General features: G+C 46.4%; 1 protein-coding gene across 2 annotated transcripts in view; it reads right to left on the reverse strand.

Moving 5' to 3' along the window:
• Positions 1-24699, reverse strand: part of FBXO8 (F-box protein 8) — a 131256-nt gene extending 106557 nt beyond the window's left edge. Inside the window, exon 1 of one of the 2 annotated variants that reach the window (XM_063920641.1) lies at positions 24368-24699. The gene's annotated coding sequence lies outside the window, so the exon portion shown is untranslated. The remainder of the gene's footprint in view (positions 1-24367) is intronic. The other variant, XM_063920642.1, reaches the window with a different exon arrangement.
• Between the last annotated feature and the right edge of the window lie 610 nt (positions 24700-25309).

Here is a 25309-nt window from a genome sequence, read left to right on the forward strand (position 1 = left end):
AGGAGTTTTGACCAAAACACCAACAGTTTGGGACATTGATGACGGCTTTCAAACTTCATCAAAACCGCTGAATAGTGACGTCAGTTTTATGCTTCAAACTGCCGGCAATGTACTGTACGTCAGTTTCAAACCCCCAGCAAATCTGCTGTTTAGTAAATTTACCCCCAGGTATCAGCTAACATCAACATCAGCTAGATCAACATTAGCTAGATATCAATATTAATATTGTTCTGGAGACATATGCAGTATATAGATCCCACTCAGTGTTGGGGCTAAAATGAAAGGGCATGTTTTTGAACCCCCATAAAGGGACAGGACACTCAAACAAATAGAAAATCAACGCCAGTGAAAATGTGAGTGGGCATGATAACATTAAAACTGGTTTCTATCACCATGCCCCTTTCCATTCACTATACTAGTATTTATTAGCATTATTGTAAGTCTTATTTAATATATCACAGCGACTTTTGTAAAGAGGCGTCGTGTAGCTCAGAAAATCTACAAAAGAATCTTGTGTTAATTTACAAAGCCTTATACAGTAAGAGAAAGATCCTGCACATACTGTATGTGTTTTCTGTTTAGCATCTCATCAGTTAACTAACAATACTTTTATTTTTGTCCCAAAGGTCAAGGTTTATTGTACAATGACTGGTGTTAGAGACAGATACATATCACCAAGAGCTGTAGGCGGACAGCATAATTAGCTACTATTTCTAGACGTCAATAACTTGGTATATTTGCATAGTGGTGCTGTGTACTCTTATGGGCCCTACACACTGGCCGATATTTTGAAAGATATGAACGATCTCGTTCATAAATGAACGAGATCTCGTTCATATCTTTCAGTGTGGAGACTTAAGCGATGAACGATGCGCGTCCCCGCGCTCGTTCATCGCTGGTCTCCTGTCGGCTGTGCATGCAGGCCAATATGGACGATCTCGTCCATATTTGCCTGCACGTCTATGGAGCCGGGTGACGGGGGGAGTGAAGAAGCTTCACTCCCCCCGTCACTGCCCCCCCCGCCGCCGGGTCGCTCGTCGGCCGTATCGGCCGTCGGGCACCTCGGCCAGTGAGTAGGGCCCATTATTATCCATGTCTATGCAACCAGTTGTTTATGTTTTCTTTACCTACGGTGCCACAAGGCAGAGGTTCGCTCTTCATAAACACATGACAATGCACAATGTGGGCTTGATTCTGCGTTAGAAGAAAATAAAACACAGGAGCAAATAAGGAACAGTTTGCACCTGGAACAAACCCTGCTGTAAATGCATTTACTTTTTTGCATGTAAGGAAAATAATGGCTGCTTTTGCATGTAGCAAATAAATACTGGGCAGTTTTGTATGAACACTGAAATTTTGAATTAAGCTAGAACACGCTATTCCCAACTCTAAATCTCTGCATACTTTAAATTTGCTCCACTATAGGTGGTTTTGTCCAGGTGCAAATTGCTCTTATTTTTGGCACTAATTTAGCATCAATCCCAGTATGTCAGGATGTCAGCATCAGAAATTTAACATTGCTAATAGAGCTGACCGCCATACAAGAATTAATGGAAAACAAAAAGTTGGACAAACCAAAAATGTATGTATAAATAAGATTTTACTCACCGGTAAATCTATTTCTCGTAGTCCGTAGTGGATGCTGGGAACTCCGTAAGGACCATGGGGAATAGACGGGCTCCGCAGGAGACTGGGCACTCTAAAAGAAAGATTAGGTACTATCTGGTGTGCACTGGCTCCTCCCTCTATGCCCCTCCTCCAGACCTCAGTTAGGATACTGTGCCCGGAAGAGCTGACACAATTACTCGTAATACTATACCCAGTTAACAGTATGAAATATAACTGAGCCTCTCAACAGATGGCTCAACAATAACCCTTTAGTTAGGCAATAACTATATACAAGTATTGCAGACAATCCGCACTTGGGATGGGCGCCCAGCATCCACTACGGACTACGAGAAATAGATTTACCAGTGAGTAAAATCTTATTTTCTCTGACGTCCTAGTGGATGCTGGGAACTCCGTAAGTACCATGGGGATTATACCAAAGCTCCCAAACGGGCGGGAGAGTGCGGATGACTCTGCAGCACCGAATGAGAGAACTCAAGGTCCTCCTCAGCCAGGGTATCAAATTTGTAGAATTTAGCAAACGTGTTTGCCCCTGACCAGGTTGCAGCTCGGCAAAGTTGTAAAGCCGAGACCCCTCGGGCAGCCGCCCAAGATGAGCCCACCTTCCTTGTGGAATGGGCTTTAACTGATTTAGGATGTGGCAATCCAGCCGCAGAATGCGCCAGCTGAATTGTGCTACAAATCCAGCGAGCAATAGTCTGCTTAGAAGCAGGAGCACCTATTTTGTTGGGTGCATACAGGATAAAAAGCGAGTCAGTTTTCCTGACTCCAGCTGTCCTGGAAACATAAATTTTCAAGGCCCTGACTACGTCCAGTAACTTGGAATGTTCCAAGTCCCTAGTAGCCGCAGGCACTACAATAGGTTGGTTCAAGTGAAAAGCTGATACCACCTTAGGGAGAAACTGGGGACGAGTCCTCAATTCTGCCCTATCCATATGGAAAATCAGATAAGGGCTTTTACATGACAAAGCCGCCAATTCTGACACTCGCCTGGCCGAAGCCAAGGCCAATAACATGACCACTTTCCACGTGAGATATTTCAGATCCACAGTTTTAAGTGGCTCAAACCAATGTGATTTCAGGAAACTCAACACCACGTTGAGATCCCAAGGTGCCACAGGAGGCACAAAAGGGGGCTGAATATGTAGCACTCCCTTTACAAAAGTCTGAACTTCAGGCAGTGAAGCCAGTTCTTTCTGGAAGAAAATCGACAGAGCCGAAATCTGGACCTTAATGGAACCCAATTTTAGGCCCATAGTCACGACCGACTGTAGGAAGTGCAGAAAACGACCCAGCTGAAATTCCTCTGTAGGGGCCTTCCTGGCCTCACACCACGCAACATATTTTCGCCAAATACGGTGATAATGGTTTGCGGTTACTTCTTTCCTTGCTTTTATCAGCGTAGGAATGACTTCCTCCGGAATGCCCTTTTCCTTTAGGATCCGGAATTCAACCGCCATGCCGTCAAACGCAGCCGCGGTAAGTCTTGGAACAGACAGGGCCCCTGCTGTAGCAGATCCTGTCTGAGCGGTAGAGGCCAAGGGTCCTCTGATATCATTTCTTGAAGTTCTGGGTACCAAGCTCTTCTTGGTCAATCCGGAACCACGAGTATCGTTCTTACTCCTCGCCTTCTTATTATTCTCAGTACCTTTGGTATGAGAGGCAGAGGAGGGAACACATAAACCGAATGGTACACCCACGGTGTCACTAGAGCGTCCACAGCTATCGCCTGAGGGTCCCTTGACCTGGCGCAATATCTCTTTAGCTTTTTGTTGAGGCGGGACGCCATCATGTCCACCTGTGGCCTTTCCCAGCGGTTTACCAACAGTTGGAAGACTTCTGGATGAAGTCCCCACTCTCCCGGGTGTAGGTCGTGTCTGCTGAGGAAGTCTGCTTCCCAGTTGTCTACTCCCGGAATGAACACTGCTGACAGTGCTATGACGTGATTTTCCGCCCATCGGAGAATCCTTGTGGCTTCTGCCATCGCAATCCTGCTTCTTGTGCCGCCCTGTCGGTTTACATGGGCGACTGCAGTGATGTTGTCTGACTGGATCAGTACCGGCTGGTTTTGAAGCAGGGGCCTTGCCTGACTTAGGGCACTGTAAATGGCCCTCAGTTCCAGAATATTTATGTGTAGGGACGACTCCTGACTTGACCAAAGTCCCTGGAAATTTCTTCCCTGTGTGACTGCCCCCCAGCCTCGAAGGCTGGCATCCGTGGTCACCAGGACCCAGTCCTGTATGCCGAATCTGCGGCCCTCTAGAAGATGAGCACTCTGCAGCCACCACAGTAGAGACACACTGGTCCTTGGAGACAGGGTTATCAGTCGATGCATCTGAAGATGCGATCCCGACCACTTGTCCAAGAGGTCCCACTGGAAGGTCCTTGCATGGAACCTGCCGAATGGAATTGCTTCGTATGAAGCCACCATTTTTCCCAGGACTCGTGTGCAGTGATGCACCGATACCTGTTTTGGTTTCAGGAGGTCTCTGACTAGAGATGACAGCTCCTTGGCTTTCTCCTGCGGGAGAAACACTTTTTTCTGTTCTGTGTCCAGAACCATCCCCAGGAACAGTAGGCGTGTGGAAGGAACCAGCTGTGACTTTGGAATGTTTAGAATCCAGCCGTGCTGTTGTAGCACTTCCCGAGATAGTGCTACTCCGACCAACAACTGCTCCTTGGACCTCGCCTTTATAAGGAGATCGTCCAAGTAAGGGATAATTAAAACTCCCTTTTTTCGAAGGAGTATCATCATTTCTGCCATTACCTTGGTAAAGACCCTCGGTGCCGTGGACAGTCCAAACGGCAGTGTCTGGAATTGGTAATGGCAATCCTGTACCACAAATCTGAGGTACTCCTGGTGAGGAAGGTAAATGGGGACATGCAGGTAAGCATCCTTGATGTCCAGGGATACCATGTAATCCCCCTCGTCCAGGCTTGCAATAACCGCCCTGAGCGATTCCATCTTGAACTTGAATCTTTTTATGTATGTGTTCAGGGATTTCAAATTTAAAATGGGTCTCACCGAACCGTCCGGTTTCGGTACCACAAACAGTGTGGAATAGTAACCCCGTCCTTGTTGAAGTAGGGGCACCTTGACTATCACCTGCTGGGAATACAGCTTGTGAATTGCCTGTAGCACAGCCTCCCTGCCCGAGGGAGTTGTCGGCAACGCAGATTTGAGGAAACGGCGGGGGGGGGAGACGCCTCGAATTCCAGCTTGTACCCCTGAGATACTACTTGAAGGATCCAGGAATCCACCCGTCAGCGAACCCACTGATCGCTGAAATTTTTGAGGCGGCCCCCCCACCGTACCTGGCTCCGCCTGTGGAGCCCCACCGTCATGCGGCGGATTTGGAAGAAGCGGGGGAGGACTTTTGTTCCTGGGAACCTGCTGTTTGTTGCAGCTTTTTTCCCCTACCTCTGCCTCTAGACAGAAAGGACCCGCCTTTTCCCCGCCTGTTTTTCTGGGGTCGAAAGGACTGTACCTGATAATACGGCGCTTTCTTAGGCTGTGAGGGGACATGGGGCAAAAATGCTGACTTCCCAGCTGTTGCTGTGGAAACTAGGTCTGAGAGACCATCCCCGAATAATTCCTCACCCTTATAAGGCAAAACTTCCATGTGCCTTTTTGAATCTGCATCCCCTGTCCACTGCCAAGTCCATAAGCCTCTCCTAGCAGAAATGGACAATGCACTTATTCTAGATGCCAGCCGGCAGATCTCCCTCTGTGCATATCTCATGTATAAGACTGAGTCTTTTATATGCTCTACGGTTAGCAATATAGTGTCCCTGTCTAGGGTGTCAATATTTTCCGACAGGGAATCTGACCATGCAGCAGCAGCACTGCACATCCACGCTGAAGCAATAGCTGGTCTCAGTATAACACCAGTGTGTGTATATATAGACTTCAGGATAGCCTCCTGCTTTCTATCAGCAGGTTCCTTTAGGGCGGCCGTATCCGGAGACGGTAGTGCCACCTTTTTTGACAAACGTGTGAGCGCTTTATCCACCCTAGGGGGAGTTTCCCAACGTGACCTATCCTCTGGCGAGAAAGGGGACGCCATTAGTAATTTTTTTGAAATTACCAATTTTTTATCGGGGAAAGCCCACGCTTCTTCACACACTTCATTTAATTCTTCAGATGGGGGAAAAACTATTGGTAGTTTTTCTCCCCAAACATAATACCCTTTTTTGAGGTACCTGGGTTTATATCAGAAATGTGTAATACCTCTTTCATTGCCTCAATCATGCAACGAATGGCCCTAGTGGACATTAAATTTGACTCTTCGTCGTCGACACTGGTATCAGTATCCGTGTCGACATCTGTGTCTGCCATCTGAGGTAGTGGGCGTTTTAGAGCCCCTGATGGCCTTTGAGTCGTCTGGGCAGGCACGAGCTGAGAAGCCGGCTGTCCCGCATTTGGCATGTCGTCAAATTTTTTATGTAAGGAGTCGACACTTGCACGTAATTCCTTCCATAAGTCCATCCACTCAGGTGTCTGCCCATCACATTTATAGGCATCTGCTCTGCCTCCACATAAGCCTCCTCATCAAACATGTCGACACAGTCGTACCGACACACCGCACACACACAGGGAATGCTCTTAAAGGAGACAGGACCCCAGAAAAGCCCTTTGGGGAGACAGAGAGAGTATGCCAGCACACACCAGAGCGCTATATAATGCAGGGACTAACTGAATTATGTCCCCTTATAGCTGCTATAAGTTATACTGCGCCTAAATTTAGTGCCCCCCCTCTCTTTTTTACCCTTTCTGTAGTGCAGACTGCAGGGGAGAGCCAGGGAGCTTCCTTCCAACGGAACTGTGAGGGAGAAATGGCGCCAGTGTGCGAGGGAGATGGCTCCGCCCCTTTTTCGGCTGACTTTTCTCCCGCTTTTTTATGGATTCTGGCAGGGGTAATTACCACATATATAGCCTCTTTTGCCAGCCAACGTGTTTTTATTGCTGCTCAGGGCGCCCCCCCCCAGCGCCCTGCACCCTCAGTGACCGGAGTGTGAAGTGTGTATGAGGAGCAATGGCGCACAGCTGCAGTGCTGTGCGCTACCTTGGTGAAGACTGAAGTCTTCTGCCGCCGATTTTCCGGACCATCTTCATGCTTCTAGCTCTGTAAGGGGGACGGCGGCGCGGCTCCGGGAACGAACACCAAGGACGGGTCCTGCGGTCGATCCCTCTGGAGCTAATGGTGTCCAGTAGCCTAAGAAGCCCAAGCTAGCTGCAAGCAGGTAGGTTCGCTTCTTCTCCCCTTAGTCCCTCGTTGCAGTGAGCCTGTTGCCAGCAGGTCTCACTGTAAAATAAAAAACCTAACATATACTTTCTTTCTAGGAGCTCAGGAGAGCCCCTAGTGTGCATCCAGCTCGGCCGGGCACAGAAATCTAACTGAGGTCTGGAGGAGGGGCATAGAGGGAGGAGCCAGTGCACACCAGATAGTACCTAATCTTTCTTTTAGAGTGCCCAGTCTCCTGCGGAGCCCGTCTATTCCCCATGGTCCTTACGGAGTTCCCAGCATCCACTAGGACGTCAGAGAAATTGTAAAAATTAATAGTATATTATAATACAAATTCAAGGAGACTATTAATGGCTATACCTTATCTTAATTTTAATGGTCCGCTTAAAATAAAGAGGATATGTTTTACTTAATTCTAAAAACGCTGCAAAAAGTGAGACTCAACCTTTTTGAGTATACACTGTATATAAAATATATTTTTTTTTTTCCATTTTAGGTTCTTGTGGAAATATTGGTGCATCTGTGTGAAAATGAGATACCATTTTACAGTGCAGAATACAGAAGCAGATTTCTTTTTTCTTTTTTTTTTTTTTTAACGACTTCATTAACCTACATTGAGCACAATCCATGTGGACAGACTGTGTGCCCTTAATCCATGCCTGGATTTGCTGTACATAAGCCTCTGCTTAGAGACAAGAGACAAACAAACCTACTCTCTCCTTGCAATGTCTTTCAGCCAATAGGCATGTGTATGGCTTCATGTAGAAAAAATGCCTCTACACATTTGAAATAGAATCATTAATTTATTAAAATTGTGCTCTTTGTAAAAGTAGGGGGGAATTCAATTGTTGGATGGGAATTTAGCGAGAGCTTTTCATTTAAAAGGCGAGTGGATGAAGGTGTTACTGTATGTCATTTTTCTGAAAAAATTTGTTTTTGTCAATAAATCCTAGAGCTACAGTTTCTCTCCTGGTGACAATATCACCTGCCCAACGTATCTAGGAGCTTGGTTATCTGCCGTATGGCTCGGTCTTGGCAACCTGTGACTTCTTCGTGTTCCCAAAGATCAAGCGCAAGATGTGTTGGATTAGTTTTGAGTCCGAGGAAACTGCAGTGGAGACCTCGATCCAGCACATAGGAGACATACCTGCTATAGACTCGTCCAGCTGATTCACCAAGTGGTTTAAGCGCATCCAACTTTGCGTAGACCCCTCTCTTGAATACTTTGAGAAAATGTAATGTTCACTTTCTTTTGTAAATATAATACTTTTTGTGCATCGGGAAATTGATTGCACACCGATGGACAAATGTACAGTAACATAATACCTTCATCCACTTGCCTCTTCCCTGACGGACAATTTTTAATGTCCGAATGCACAGGATTAACCACATTAGGCAGCTTCTCCCATGCTAAGTGTTGGGCCTGCAGCAGTTATGGTCCACCCGGAACCAGCCCTGAAGCCCTACTTTATGCTGGCTTCTGCTTGCACCTCAGGAGGGTAAGAGCAGAAATTTGCTATAAGTTCAACATCGGGGCCAGTCGTGCAAATAAAATAAGGCAGGAGCTAAATGCACAAACTAATGAATCGCTCCTGTAGTAACAATGAAAACGGTCTTACAATATAGTAGATTTCTAATTTCAGTCTTATTTGTTTGTATATAATTTACTACAACCATTAGTGAATTGTTTTGTCTTGTCCTTTTGGTATTTTTTCAATCCCATACATTTATAACTACAAAGGTAGCTGAACAATTTTAATATTTACTGCCCATGAATACAGATAAAACAGCTCTGGCAATAAGAAAGCATCCAATGGACACAGATGATTAGAGTCATATACAAGAAAATACAGGGAATACAACACTTTGGCGGCAATTCAATTCAGAGTGAACCGTCTCCGGAACAGCCGGATTTATGCCACTAGTATTTTTCCTAAGTTTCTCTGGCACCCCATCAATATGCAAGGGAAAAATAAGAATTTACTTACCGATAATTCTATTTCTCGGAGTCCGTAGTGGATGCTGGGGTTCCTGAAAGGACCATGGGGAATAGCGGCTCCGCAGGAGACAGGGCACAAAAAGTAAAGCTTTTCCAGATCAGGTGGTGTGCACTGGCTCCTCCCCCTATGACCCTCCTCCAGACTCCAGTTAGGTACTGTGCCCGGACGAGCGTACACAATAAGGGAGGATTTTGAATCCCGGGTAAGACTCATACCAGCCACACCAATCACACCGTACAACTTGTGATCTAAACCCAGTTAACAGTATGATAACAAAGGGAGCCTCTGAAAGACGGCTTCCTACAACAATAACCCGATTTTTGTAACAATAACTATGTACAAGTATTGCAGAATAATCCGCACTTGGGATGGGCGCCCAGCATCCACTACGGACTCCGAGAAATAGAATTATCGGTAAGTAAATTCTTATTTTCTCTATCGTCCTAGTGGATGCTGGGGTTCCTGAAAGGACCATGGGGATTATACCAAAGCTCCCAAACGGGCGGGAGAGTGCGGATGACTCTGCAGCACCGAATGAGAGAACTCCAGGTCCTCTTTTGCCAGGGTATCAAATTTGTAAAATTTTACAAACGTGTTCTCCCCCGACCACGTAGCTGCTCGGCAGATTTGTAATGCCGAGACCCCTCGGGCAGCCGCCCAAGATGAGCCCACCTTCCTTGTGGAATGGGCATTTACATATTTTTTGCTGTGGCAAGCCTGCCACAGAATGTGCAAGCTGAATTGTACTACAAATCCAACGAGCAATAGTCTGCTTAGAAGCAGGAGCACCCAGCTTGTTGGGTGCATACAGGATAAACAGCAAGTCAGATTTCCTGACTCCAGCCGACCTGGAAACTATATTTTCAGGGTCCTGACAACATCCAGCAACTTGGAGTCCTCCAAGTCCCTAGTAGCCGCAGGCACCACAATAAGCTGGTTCAGGTGAAACGCTGACACCACCTTAGGGAGAAACTGGGGACGAGTCCACAGCTTTGCTCTGTCCGAATGGACAATCAGATATGGCTTTGTGAGATAAAGCCGCCAATTCTGACACTCGCCTGGCCGAGGCCAGGACCAACAGCATGGTCACTTTCCATGTGAGATATATCAAATCCACAGATTTGAGTTGTTTAAAACAATGTGATTTTAGGAATCCCAAACTACGTTGAGATCGCCCAGTGCCACTGGAGACATCAAAAAGGGGTTGTATATGCAGTACTCCCTTAACAATTTCTGGACTTCAGGAACTGAAGCCAATTTCTTTCTGGAAGAAAATCGACCGGTCGAAATTTGAACCTTAATGGACCCCAATTTGAGACCCATATACACTCCTGCTTGCAGGAAATGTAGGAATTAACCTAGTTGAAATTCTTCCGTGGAGCCTTCCTGGCCTCACATCATGGAACATATTTTCACCTAAGCGGTGATAATGTTGTGCGGTCACCTCCTTCCCGGCTCTGACCAGGGTAGGGATGACCTCTTCCGGAATGCCTTTTTCCCTTAGGATCCGGCGTTCACCCGCCCTGGCGTCAACGCAGCTGCGGTAAGTCATGGAACAGACATGATTCTTGCTGAATCAAGATCCTTTCTAGTATCTCTTGAAGTTCCGGGTACCAAGTTCTTCTTGGCCCAAACCGGAACCCCGAGTATAGTTCTTACTCCTCTCCTTCCTATCATTCTCCATACACTGGGTATGAAAGGCCGAGGAGGGAACACATACACCGACTGGTACACCCACGGTGTTACCAGAGCGTCCCAGCTATTGCCTGAGGGTCTCTAGACCTGGCGCTTCATGTGGGACGCCATCATAACCACCTTTGGTCTTTCCCAACGGTTTACAAACATGTGGAAACTTCCAGATGAAGTTCCCACTTTTCCGGGTGGAATTCATTTATGCTGAGGAAATCTTCCTAGTTGTCCACTCCCGGAATGAACACTGCTGACAGTGTTATCACATGATCTTTCGCCCAGCGAAGAATCCTTGCTGTCATTGCCCTCCTGCTTCTTGTGCCGCCCCGTCTGTTTACGTGGGCGACTGCCATGATGATGTCCTACTGGATCAGCACCGGGTGACTTTGAAGCAGAGGTCTTCCTAGGCTCAGAGCATCGTAAATTGCCCTTAGCTCCAGTATATTCATGTGGAGAGAAATCTCCAGACTTGACCACACTTCCTTGGAAATTTCTTCCTTGTGTGACTGTTCCCCAGCCTCTCAGGCTGGCATCCGTGGTCACCAGAACACAGTCCTGAATGCTGAATGTGCTGCCCTCTAGAAGATGAGCACTCTGCAGCCCCCACAGAAGAGACACCCTTGTCCTTGGAGACAGGGTTATCCGCTGATGCATCTGAAAATGCGATCCGGACCATTCGTCCAGCAAATCCCCCTGAAAAGTTTTTGCGTGAGATCTGCCGAATGGAATCGCTTCGTAAGAAGCCACCATTTTTCCCAAGACTTCTGTGCATTGATGCACTGATACTTGGCCTGGATTTAGGAGGTTTCTGACTAGGTCGGATAACTCCCTGGCTTTCCCCTCCAGGAGAAATACCTCTTTCTGGACTATGCCAAGAATCATTCCTAGGAACAGCAGACGTATCATCGGAAAACAGCTGCGATTTTTGGAATATTTAGAATCCACTCGTGCTGTCGTAGAACTACTTTAGATAGATCATTTCCGACCTCCAACTGTTCTCTGGAAACTTGTCCCTTTCAGGATATCGTCCAAGTAAGGGATAATTTAGATGCCTTTCTTCTTTTAAGAATCATCTTTTCGGCCATTACCTTGGTAAAGGCCCGGGGTGCCGTGGATAATTCAACGGCAGCGTCTGAAACTGATATTGACAGTTCTGTATCACGAACCAGAGGTACCCTTGTTGAGAAGGGCAAATTTGGACATGGAGGTAATCCTTGATGTCCAGGGACACCATATAGTCCCCTTTTTTCCGGTTCTCTATCACTGCTCTGAGTGACTCCATCTTGATTTGAACCTTTTTATGTAAGTGTTCAAAGATTTCAGATTTAGACTATGTCTCACCAAGCCGTCTGGCTTCAGTACGACAATATAATGTGGAGGACTAATACCCTTTTCCTTGTTGTAGGAGGGGTACTTTGATTATCACCTGCTGGAAATACAGCTTGTGAATTTTTTCCCAATACTGCCTCCTTGTCGGAGGGAGCCGTTGGTAAAGCAGGCTTCAGGAACCTGCGAGGAAAAAATGTCTCGACTCTCCAATCTGTACCCCTGGGATAATACTTGTATGATCTAGGGGTCAACTTGCGAGTGATCCCACTGCGCGCTGAGACTCTTGAGACTACCCCCCCACTGGTGGAGGGCTTCTTTTCCTGGGAAGGGGCTGCCTGCTGCAGTCTACTTCCCTTTCCTCTATGTCTGGGCAGATATGACTGGCCTTTTGCCCGCTTGCCCACATGGGAACGGAAGGATTGAGGCTGAAAAGACAGTGTCTTTTTCTGCTGAGATGTAACTTGGGGTAAAAAGGTTGGATTTCCCAGCTGTGGCCGTGGCCCCCAGGTCCGACGGACCGACCCCAAATAACTCCTTCCCTTTATACGGCAATACTTCCATGTGCCGTATGGGATCTGTATCACCTGACCACTGTCGTGTCCATGACATCTTCTGGGAGATATGGACAACGCACTTATCTTTATGCCAGAGTGCAAATATCCCTCTGTGCATCTCGCATACATATATATAGAATGCATCCTATTAAATGCTCTATATCAATAAAATATTTTTAGTCAGGGAATTCGACCAAGCCAACCCAGCACTGCATCTCCAGGCTGATGGCGATCGCTGGTCGCAGTATAACCACCGTCTGTGTGTATATACTTTTTAGGATATTTTTCCAGCTGCCTATCAGCTGGCTCCTTAAGGGCGGCCGTATTTGGAGACGGTAACGCCACTTGATAAGTGTGTGAGCGCCTTATCCACCCTACTGGCGCCTTATCCACCCTACACCCAACGCGCCCTAACTTCTGGCGGGAAAAGGTATAACGCCAATATTTGCTATCGGGGTAAACCCACGCATCATCACACACTTCATTTTATTTTATCTGATTCAGGAAAAACTACAGGTAGTTTTTTCACTTCCACATAATACCCTTTTCTGTGGTACTTGTAGTATCAGAAATATGTAACAGCTCCTTCATTGCCCTTAACGTGTGGCCCTAATGAGGAATACGTTTGTTTATTCACCGTCGACACTGGATTCAGTGTCCGTGTCTGTGTCTGTGTCGACCGACTGAGGTAAATGGGCGTTTTTTATAAAAAAACCCTGACGGTGTTTCTGAGACGCCTGGACCGTTACTAATTGTTTGTCGGTCGTCTCATGTCGTCAACCGACCTTGCAGCGTGTTGACATTCTCACGTAATTCCCTAAATAAGCCATCCATTCCGGTGTCGACTCCCTAGAGAGTGACATCACCATTACAGGCAATTTCTCCGCCTCCTCCAGCATCGTCCTCATACATGTCGACACACACGTACCGACACACAGCACACACACCTGGAATGCTCTGACAGAGGACAGGACCCCACTAGCCCTTTGGAGAGACAGAGGGAGAGTTTGCCAGCACACACCAAAAAAACGCTATAATTACATAGGGACAACCTTATATAAGTGTTTCTCCCTAATAGCATCTTTATATATATATTTATATCGCCAATTTGTGCCCCCCCTCTCTGTTTAAACCCTGTTTCTGTAGTGCAGTGCAGGGGAGAGCCTGGGAGCCTTCTCTCCAGCCTTTCTGTGAGAGAAAAAATGGCGCTGTGTGCTGAGGAGATAGGCCCCGCCCCTTTTACGGCGGGCTCGTCTCCCGCTCTTTAGTGAAGTTTGGCAGGGGTTAAATATCTCCATATAGCCTCTGGGGGCTATATGTGAGGTATTTTTAGCCAGTATATAGGTTTACATTTGCCTCCCAGGGCGCCCCCCCCCAGCGCCCTGCACCCTCAGTGACAGCGTGTGAAGTGTGCTGAGAGGAAAATGGCGCACAGCTGCAGTGCTGTGCGCTACCTTTAGAAGACTGTCAGAGTCTTCAGCCGCCGATTCTGGACCTCTTCTAACTTCAGCATCTGCAAGGGGGCCGGCGGCGCGGCTCCGGTGACCATCCAGGCTGTACCTGTGATCGTCCCTCTGGAGCTAATGTCCAGTAGCCAAGAAGCCAATCCATCCTGCACGCAGGTGAGTTCACTTCTTCTCCCCTCAGTCCCTCGTTGCAGTGATCCTGTTGCCAGCAGGACTCACTGTAAAATAAAAAACCTAAGCTAAACTTTCTCTAAGCAGCTCTTTAGGAGAGCCACCTAGATTGCACCCTTCTCGGCCGGGCACAAAAATCTAACTGGAGTCTGGAGGAGGGTCATAGGGGGAGGAGCCAGTGCACACCACCTGATCTGGAAAAGCTTTACTTTTTGTGCCCTGTCTCCTGCGGAGCCGCTATTCCCCATGGTCCTTTCAGGAACCCCAGCATCCACTAGGACGATAGAGAAATAAGTGCAGATTGCGTGCCCCGTAATAGACAGCAATATGTGCAGTCAGGCAATATGATGATGACTAAAGGCACATTGCACTAAACAGAATTCCCCCTTCTGCCATACCAATCTAAAGGCCTTTTGCGGGCAATACATCTAAGGCCCTATTACCCATTCTGCCAATCTGATCTGTTATTGATCGGAAATCAGGAAGAAAAAAAAACAGCATTTTAAAAACCCTTGACTCACTGATTGTGAATTTTTTTTTGGTAAGGATTGGTATCTAAGGAATTTCCAACATGTTGTAATTACCCAACCCCAGCAGAACAGGGAATTCGGGAAATCCGTCATAGATGTATGGACCCCATTACTTTACAAAATTATTAAATTTTTAAATATCACTGAAGGAAAGCAGAAAATAAAGCAATACATTCAGTTGATAAAAGGTGCATACAAAAGCTCTAGACTCTAAAGTTACCTAAAAGAAGCTGCCTATTTAAAGTACATCAGGAGTATGGCATGGACAATGGCAGAAACAATCCCACTTCAGACTTTCCCTAATCCATGGACACGGTGTTGTTTACCTTCTCTTAAAGTCCTAGCAAAGAGCCAGGTGATAAACCTAGTGTACTCATTACAGTTGAAGGTGTGCTCCTACAGAATGACCTAGATTTAAGGAATGCAGAATTAAATGCAGAGTTCACATGGTCTATGCTATAATACCTACAAAAATTTTAATGTGATTTATGAACAGTAGTAATGGAATGAAAGCAATTATCTTCTGTACTGAAAGAGAAATATATATCCCCCCCTAGTGACTGCAGGTGAAACAACAAATTCAACGGTATTACAATCTTATCTAAAATTAAAATACTTCTTTAAAAACCTTAGTGCAGTTTAGAAGTAGTGCACATTAGTACAGGTTGAGTATCCCATATCCAAATATTGTGAGATAGTGAAACCTTTGTTTTCTGATGGCTCAATGTACACAAACTTTGTTTCATACATAAAGTTAGTAAAAAATAAGAATTTACTTACCGATAATTCTATTTCTCGGAGTCCGTAGTGGATGCTGGGGTTCCTGAAAGGACCATGGGGAATAGCGGCTCCGCAGGAGACAGGGCACAAAAAAGTAAAGCTTTTACCAGATCAGGTGGTGTGCACTGGCTCCTCCCCCTATGACCCTCCTCCAGACTCCAGTTAGGTACTGTGCCCGGACGAGCGTACACAATAAGGGAGGCAATTTGAATCCCGGGTAAGACTCATACCAGCCACACCAATCACACCGTACAACTTGTGATCTAAACCCAGTTAACAGTATGATAACAGAAAGAGCCTCTTAAAGATGGCTCCTTAACAATATAACCCGAATTTGTTAACAATAACTATGTACAGTATTGCAGATAATCCGCACTTGGGATGGGCGCCCAGCATCCACTACGGACTCCGAGAAATAGAATTATCGGTAAGTAAATTCTTATTTTCTCTATCGTCCTAAGTGGATGCTGGGGTTCCTGAAAGGACCATGGGGATTATACCAAAGCTCCCAAACGGGCGGGAGAGTGCGGATGACTCTGCAGCACCGAATGAGAGAATTCCAAGTCCTCTTTTGCCAGGGTATCAAATTTGTAGAATTTTACAAACGTGTTTTCCCCCGACCACGTAGCTGCTCGGCAGAATTGTAATGCCGAGACCCCTCGGGCAGCCGCCCAAGATGAGCCCACCTTCCTTGTGGAATGGGCCTTAACAGATTTAGGCTGTGGCAGGCCTGCCACAGAATGAGCAAGTTGAATTGTGTTACAAATCCAACGAGCAATCGTCTGCTTAGAAGCAGGGGCACCCAACTTGTTGGGTGCATATAGTATCAACAGCGAGTCAGATTTTCTGACTTCAGCCGTCCTTGAAATGTATATTTTTAAGGCTCTGACAACGTCCAACAACTTGGAGTCCTCCAAGTCGCCAGTGGCCGCAGGCACCACAATAGGTTGGTTCAGGTGAAACGCTGATACCACCTTAGGGAGAAAATGCGGACGAGTCCTCAGTTCTGCCCTATCCGAATGGAAGATTAGATAAGGGCTTTTATAAGATAAAGCCGCCAATTCAGATACTCTCCTGGCGGAAGCCAGGGCCAGTAACATAGTCACTTTCCATGTGAGATATTTAAAATCCACCTTTTTCAATGGTTCAAACCAATGGGATTTGAGGAAATCTAAAACTACATTTAGATCCCACGGTGCCACCGGAGGCACCACAGGAGGCTGTATATGCAGTACTCCTTTAACAAAAGTCTGTACCTCAGGAACTGAGGCCAATTCTTTTTGGAAGAATATTGACAGGGCCGAAATTTGAACCTTAATAGATCTCAATTTGAGACCCATAGACAATCCTGATTGTAGGAAATGTAGGAAACGACCCAGTTGAAATTCCTCCGTCGGAACACTCCGATCCTCGCACCACGCGACATATTTTCGCCAAATGCGGTGATAATGTTTCGCGGTGACTTCCTTCCTTGCCTTAATCAAGGTAGGAATGACTTCTTCTGGAATGCCTTTCCCTTTTAGGATCTGGCGTTCAACCGCCATGCCGTCAAACGCAGCCGCGGTAAGTCTTGAAAGAGACAGGGACCCTGTTGTAGCAGGTCCCTTCTCAGAAGTAGAGGGCACGGGTCGTCCGTGACCAACTCTTGAAGTTCCGGGTACCAAGTCCTTCTTGGCCAATCCGGAGCCACTAGTATTGTTCTTACTCCTCCTCACCGTATAATCTTCAATACCTTTGGTATGAGAGGCAGAGGAGGAAACACATATACTGATTTGTACACCCAAGGTGTTACCAGTGCGTCCACAGCTATTGCCTGTGGATCTCTTGACCTGGCGCAATACTTGTCCAGTTTCTTGTTGAGGCGAGACGCCATCATGTCTACCATTGGTCTTTCCCAACAGTTTATTAGCATGTGGAAGACTTCTGGATGAAGACCCCCTTCTCCCGGGTGAATATCGTGTCTGCTGAGGAAGTCTGCTTCCCAGTTGTCCACGCCCGGGAAGAACACTGCTGACAGTGCTATTACGTGATTCTCCGCCCAGCGAAGAATCTTGGCAGCTTCTGCCATTGCACTCCTGCTTCTTGTGCCGCCCTGTCTGTTTACATGGGCGACCGCCGTGATGTTGTCCGACTGAATCAACACCGGTTTTCCTTGCAGGAGTGGTTCCGCCTGGCTTAGAGCATTTTAGATTGCTCTTAGTACCAGAATGTTTATGTGAAGAGACTTTTCCAGGTTCGTCCATACCCCCTGGAAGTTTCTTCCTTGTGTGACTGCTCCCCAACCTCTCAGGCTGGCGTCCGTGGTCACCAGGATCAAATCCTGTATGCCGAATCTGCGGCCCTCCAATAGATGAGCCTTTTGCAACCACCACAGAAGATATACCCTTGTCCTTGGCGACAGGGTTATTCGCAGGTGCATCTGAGGATGCGACCCTGACCATTTGTCCAACAGATCCCTTTGGAAAATTCTTGCATGGAATCTGCCGAATGGAATTGCTTCGTAAAAAGCCACCATTTTTCCCAGGACTCTTGTGCATTGATGTACAGACACCTTTCCTGGTTTTAGGAGGTTCCTGACAGGTCGGATAACTCCTTGGCTTTTTCCTCGGGAAGAAAAACCTTTTTCTGAACCGTGCCCAGAATCATCCCTAGGAACAGCAGACGTATCGTCGGAAAACAGCTGCGATTCTTGGAATATTTAGAATCCAGTCGTGCCGTCGAAGAACTACTTTAGATAGTGCTCTTCCGACCTCCAACTGTTCTCTGGAACTTGCCCTTTTTAGGTCGTGCAAGTAAGGGATAATTTAGATGCCTTTTTTCTTTGAAGAAACATCTTTTCGGCCATTACCTTGGTAAAAAGGCCCGGGGTGCCGTGGATAATTCAAACGGCATCGTCTGAAACTGATATTGACAGTTCTGTACCACGAACCAGAGGTACCCTTGATGAGAAGGACAAAATTTGGACATGGAGGTAATCCTTGATGTCCAGGGACACCATATAGTCCCCTTTTTTCCGGTTCGCTATCACTGCTCTGAGTGACTTTATCTCGATTTGAACCTTTTATGTAAGTGTTCAAAACATTTTAGATTTAGACTATGTGTCACCAAGCCGTCTGGCTTCAGTACCACAATATAGTGTGGAAAAATAATACCCTTTTCCTTGTCGTAGGAGGGGTACTTTGATTATCACCTGCTGGATATACAGCTTGTGAATTGTTTCCAATGCTGCCTCCCTGTCGGAGGGAGCCGTTGGTAAAGCAGACTTCAGGAACCTGCGAGGAGAAGATGTCTCGACTCTCCAATCTTTACCCCTGGGATAATACTCGTACGATCTAGGGGTCAACTTGCGAGTGATCCCACTGCGCCCTGAGACTCTTGAGACTACCCCCCCACCTTGAGTCCGTTTGCACGGCCCCAGCGTCATGCTGAGGACTTGGCAGACGCGGTGGAGGGCTTCTTTTCCTGGGAAAGGGCTGCCTGCTGCAGTCTACTTCCCTTACCTCTATGTCTGGGCAGATATGACTGGCCTTTTGCCTGCATGCCCTCATGGGAAAGGAAAGATTGAGGCTGAAAAGACGGTGTCTTTTTTAGCTGAGATGTAACTTGGGGTAAAAAAGGTTGGATTTCCCAGCTGTTGCTGTGGTCCCCAGGTCCGATGGACCGACCCCCAAATAACTCCTTCCCTTTATACAGCAATACTTCCATCTGCCGTATGGGATCTGTATCACCTGACCACTGTCGTGTCCCTGACATCTTCTGGGAGATATGGACAACGCACTTATCTTGATGCCAGAGAGCAAATATCCCTCTGTGCATCTCACATACATATATATAGAATGCATCCTATTAAATGCTCTACATGAATAAAATATTTTCAGTCAGGGAATCCGACCAAGCCAACCCAGCACTGCATCTCCAGGCTGATGGCGATCGCTGGTCGCAGTATAACCACCGTATGTGTGTATATACTTTTTAGGATATTTTTCCAGCTTCCTATCAGCTGGCTCCTTGAGGGCGGCCGTATCTGGAGACGGTAACGCCACTTGATAAGCGTGTGAGCGCCTTATCACCCTAAGGGGTGTTTCCCAACGTACCCTAATTTCTGGCGGGAAAGGGTATAACGCCAATATTTGCTATCGGGGTAACCCTACGCATCATCACACACTTCATTTTATTTTATCTGATTCAGGAAAAACTACAGGTAGTTTTTTCACTCCCACATAATACCCTTTCTTGTGGTACTTGTAGTATCAGAAACACGTAACACCTCCTTCATTGCCCTTAACGTGTGGCCCTAATGAGAAATACGTTTGTTTATTCACCGTCGACACTGTATTCAGTGTCCGTGTCTGTGTCTGTGTCGACCGACTGAGGTAAATGGGCGTTTTTAAAACCCCTGACGGTGTTTCTGAGACGCCTGGACCGGTCCTAATAGATTGTCGGCCGTCTCATGTCGTCAACCGACCTTGCAGCGTGTTGACATTCTCACGTAATTCTCTAAATAAGCCATCCATTCCGGTGTCGACTCCCTAGAGAGTGACATCACCATTACAGGCAATTTCTCCGCCTCCTCACCAACATCGTCCTCATACATGTCGACACACACGTACCGACACACAGCACACACACCGGGAATGCTCTGACAGAGGACAGGACCCACTAGCCCTTTGGGGAGACAGAGGGAGAGTCTGCCAGCACACACCAAAAACGCTATAATTATATAGGGACAACCTTATATAAGTGTTTCTCCCTTATAGCATCTTTTATATATATACAATATCGCCAAAATCAGTGCCCCCCCTCTCTGTTTTAACCCTGTTTCTGTAGTGCAGTGCAGGGGAGAGCCTGGGAGCCTTCTCTCCAGCTTTTCTGTGAGAGAAAATGGCGCTGTGTGCTGAGGAGATAGGCCCCGCCCCTTTTTCGGCGGGCTCGTCTCCCGCTATTTTTGAAGTTAGGCAGGGGTTAAATATCTCCATATAGCCTCTGTGGGCTATATGTGAGGTATTTTTTTTGCCTCTAATAAGGTTTTTATTTGCCTCTCAGAGCGCCCCCCCCAGCGCTCTGCACCCTCAGTGACTGTTGTGTGAAGTGTGCTGAGAGGAAAATGGCGCACAGCTGCAGTGCTGTGCGCTACCTTTATGAAGACTCAGGAGTCTTCAGCCGCCGATTTTGGACCTCTTCTCTCTTCAGCGTCTGCAAGGGGGCCGGCGGCGCGGCTCCGGTGACCATCCAGGCTGTACCTGTGATCGTCCCTCTGGAGCTAGTGTCCAGTAGCCAAGCAGCAAATCCACTCTGCACGCAGGTGAGTTCACTACTTCTCCCCTAAGTCCCTCGTTGCAGTGATCCTGTTGCCAGCAGGACTCACTGTAAAGTAAAAAACCTAAGCTAAACTTTCTCTAAGCAGCTCTTTAGGAGAGCCACCTAGATTGCACCCTTCTCGTTCGGGCACAAAATCTAACTGGAGTCTGGAGGAGGGTCATAGGGGGAGGAGCCAGTGCACACCACCTGATCTGGTAAAAGCTTTACTTTTTTGTGCCCTGTCTCCTGCGGAGCCGCTATTCCCCATGGTCCTTTCAGGAACCCCAGCATCCACTTAGGACGATAGAGAAATATTGTATTAAATGACCTTCAGGCTGTGTGTATAAGGTGTATATGAAACATAAATGCATTCTGTGCTTAGATTTAGGTCCCATCGCCATGATATCTCATTATGGTATGCAATTATTCCAAAATACGGAAAAATCCGATATCCAAAATACTTCTGGTCCCAAGCATTTTGGATAAGGGATACTCAACCTGTATTAATTTGTGCATGCGGTAACATTCAGGACCAGTTTCCCACCTGAAAAATAGGGCAGGGCAAAATAGAAGACTGTCCAGTCCAAACAGAAGGAGGTCCAGCAATGCTGTGTCGCCGCCCACCCAACACCTGTCGCTGTCAATCATCTTGTGGTCACATCTTTCGGTGATGCGACCACAGTGTAAATGACCACGCAGGCATGATGCAGCCGCTACGCATGCGTAGTTGGCTGATGTATGGCAAACTGCGAAGCTGCAGATTCTGAATAGGGTTCTAAGGCTGCTCATCACCTCTGTTATGTGCGCCAGCGGCCACTAGAGGCTGACCCACGGACAAAACGACTCCAAAAGTGTCTCTATATATCTATAGCTTTATATAAGGATAACAATGCTGCTCATCTCTGTGGTGCCGCCAGCGGAGACTGGAGGCCACCCAACGGAACTCCATACACTGCACCCCATACCATATACTGCCCCTATATTAACTGCACTGCCATCCTCTTCCATATTCTGCCCCTACATGCACACACTATACTATGCTGCAACCACAGGTTACTTGCCATTCCGGAACTCAGCAACAAGTAGCAGCAATAACCAGGAAACGGATGCAGAAACCACCAGGCACTCCCGCAGCTCTCAGATAGGAGGCACCAGGGACACGCATGGCCACTTATTGGCGGGGGGAGAAGGTGAACCAGTCCGGCAGAAAGGGGCGAGACCCTGTGTGGGATGAACAGTGCAATGACTGGGAGGAGGAGCGGGTCAGTGCTGAGGATGCAGATAATGCGGGTAAGGACTCAGATGCTTTATATATACTGCATGCCGGTGGAGGGGCAGGGTCCCTCCCACACCCCACACAGGCCATGCCTAGTCCCTTCCGGACAGCTGGTGGTGGCTATTTGTGTCCTATACCCCCAGACCGGCCAGGAACTGTGCGGGAACTGGTGAGCTTACACTTGCCAGTACTGGTGTATATAGTGCAGTATCATGATAGCCTGCCCAATACAGATATACAGCATCTATAATTATATATATTATATTATCTCTAACATCACACACACGCTCAGCATGATAGAGCCAGGCTCCCAGGAGCAGGACTTCCAGAAACTCTATGCTTTTTAACCAGGGCACAACGAAGTTTGTGTGCCAGGTCACCATGGTGACTAGAAAATACACCTTGGTAATAACATTTTGTCAAAACCCAGTTAAGTTTATAAGCTTTGCGGCATTGTGGAAGTGACAAAGTATGTATTATATACCCTTCCCCCCGCAGGTTGATTAGCTTGGAAACCATTATAAAGAGAGAAGACGGAAAAACACATTATATACAACATAAAAGACAGAATAGAAAGTCAATGATATGGGGCAGGTAAGTAGATAATTTACTTAAATGATCCTCATGGCCTAAGGTTTTAAAAAAACAGTACTTAGTAGGAGTTAGTCTTTTAAATGGAAGGAAATAGAGTTTACGTAGAAATGGCATTCAAAAAAGCAATAACATGAAATTATTAAACAATAGAAAAAAAAATGTACATCACATACACCCACAGAGCTCATATGTTTTTCAATTATTTATGATATTACAAAATGTCACTTTTAATGGGTGTACTATAATTTTGGGTGCACCTAAATATTTAACTTAAAATAAATGGTTTCATAACTGTAAAATAAATCAAATACTGTAGCTTTATGATATCTAATGAACTTATTGTTAGGTTTGCTTTCTAAATCAGTGGATCTCAAACTCGGTCCTCAGGACCCCACACAGTGCATCTTGTCCAGGTCTCCGCACAGAATCACAAGTGAAACAACTAGCTCACTCTGTTGAGCTTTTAAAATGTGTCAGTGAGTAATGAATACATGTGCGCACCTGTTGGGTGACCTGGAAAACGTGACCCGTTTGGGGTCCTGAGGACCAAGTTTGAGAATCACTGGTTTAGAATGCAAACCTAAGAACAAGTTTATTACATATTGTAAAGCTACAGTATTTATTTGACTGCTAATATAACATTAGTTAAATATTAAGGGTTTGATTGGAAGTGCGAGGCAGCTCATATTGCAAGTGTGGTGGCCACACTTATGGCAGCTCCAAACTCGCAGATTTTTTAATATCAGCCCCATAGGGGCAATTAATTACATTGACAACCAAATATTAAAACCCAAATATAACAACTCAATAACAAGCCGTTACATCAACATTTTTAGAATATGTTATAACATGACTTACTTGTTTGAAAAAACAAAATTAAATAAACCGATCAGAAAAAGAATTCTTGGGCAGGATCTGCTGACATAGTGGCCGATTTGGTAAGCATACACACTTACCAATCGGGCACTTGATATGTCTGTGCAGACATCACAGCTGGGCGGGCATTTGAATTTGCTCACCCAGTTGTGATGTCAGTCCCTGAAGCCAAGGTACACACAGCCAGACATGCCTATATATTTAGCATTGGCTGTGCTGCAGGGTAGGCACTATACTGTATGTATGTGAACAACGTCATTCACAGACATATCGGATGTACACACCTGCTGACTGGCTACCGATATATAATTCGCTGCTCAAACAAATGCTGCATCGATCTTGTGGGTACTTAGCCTAACAAAGTAGTTGCATAATTTGGCTTTTAATGGTCTGGTTAATCGTGCGTGCGATTAACATTTATTTTGCTACACCATGTTATTGTAGAATAAGCAAAACATTTATAAAGTAAAGTAAATAAAAAAAATAAAAAAACACACAAGCACAAGAGAAAAGTTCCTGTGCCCCTTACGATAATCGGAAAGAAGCAGCTACACATGCCATGTACACAAAATACTATGCATACCATAAAGGTCATATAGCCAGGGATATATATAGCCAGGGATAGACCTGACAGCAGTCACCAGGCTGGGAGGGGGAGGTCAGGTGATGGGTGATCTATGGGGGCTGCTCCTGCTATAGTTAAACAACTTTGCCGACCCACAGAGCAGTAGCTGATGGCAGCCTGCGTAGAAGTGCCCCCCCCCCCCAAAGACACACTGCCAGCACAATAGAAGGTACTAGTGTAACAAATGGCCAGGGTAAGGGGTCACCTATGTAATGTTTACCTCCCAGTGTATTACTGGGCACTGGAGACAGAAACAACACACAATAAATACAGACCGACGACGTGCAGTGTGATGCCAACTTACACCGATCCCATCGGCCGATCCCTCCTCCGCTCCCCACTCCCTCTCTCTCCTCTGCTGTCAGCAGCTTCTTAATCTCCCAATGGATTTTGTTTCCTCTCCTTTACACCAAGTCACGTGACCGTGATGTCACCCGACTACGAGAAGGTGGTTGGGTCAAAAGTGCTCGCTTTTCCAAGTCCGCTGTTCGCAATTGGTCGCAGCCTAGTGTCAGGGTGCAGGAAGCCTCTTGCTGTGTTGTTGCCACGGTAACGCCGCCCCAAGCGGCTCTCTGTGTGGTTGTGTCATCAGGAGGACTCCGCCCGCTGTCAGTGTGCATGCAAACTCTTCCAACTCCGCTCTGTGTGACAGGGCACGTTATGGCTAGTAGCAGGCAGGGCAGGAAGTGGTGTCCATGCTGTTATCATGCTGTTACTAGCGAGGATGTGATGTCACTGGTGCTACACACCTGTGCTATGCTGTACTGTAACACACCTGTAACAGCACTCTCTATACAGTCACACCCATCCTTTCCATACACCCTACACTGCATAATAAGCTGGCCATATATACTGACAATCATCAACTATACAGTATTATATATATATATATATATATATATATATATATATATATATATATATAAAATATTATTTATCTATTTTAAGCAAGAATGTATTCTATAGACCTATGCTTCGTCAAGTTTTGAAAAATACCCCCCAAAATAATAATCATGGGATAGGAACACAATTGACCACACAATGCAGAGCATATAGGGGTCATTCTCAGTAAAGCAAGCAACATCGTATCTAACATACCATATTACAATGCAAGTGGAAAAATATGTTTCTCTTACGTCCTAGAGGATGCTGGGGACTCCGTAAGGACCATGGGGTATAGACGGGCTCCGCAGGAGACAGGGCACCTAAAAAGAACTTTGACTATGGGTGTGCACTGGCTCCTCCC

This window comes from Pseudophryne corroboree, chromosome 1, assembly GCF_028390025.1.
Source record: "Pseudophryne corroboree isolate aPseCor3 chromosome 1, aPseCor3.hap2, whole genome shotgun sequence".
Taxonomy (NCBI): Eukaryota; Metazoa; Chordata; class Amphibia; order Anura; family Myobatrachidae; genus Pseudophryne; species Pseudophryne corroboree.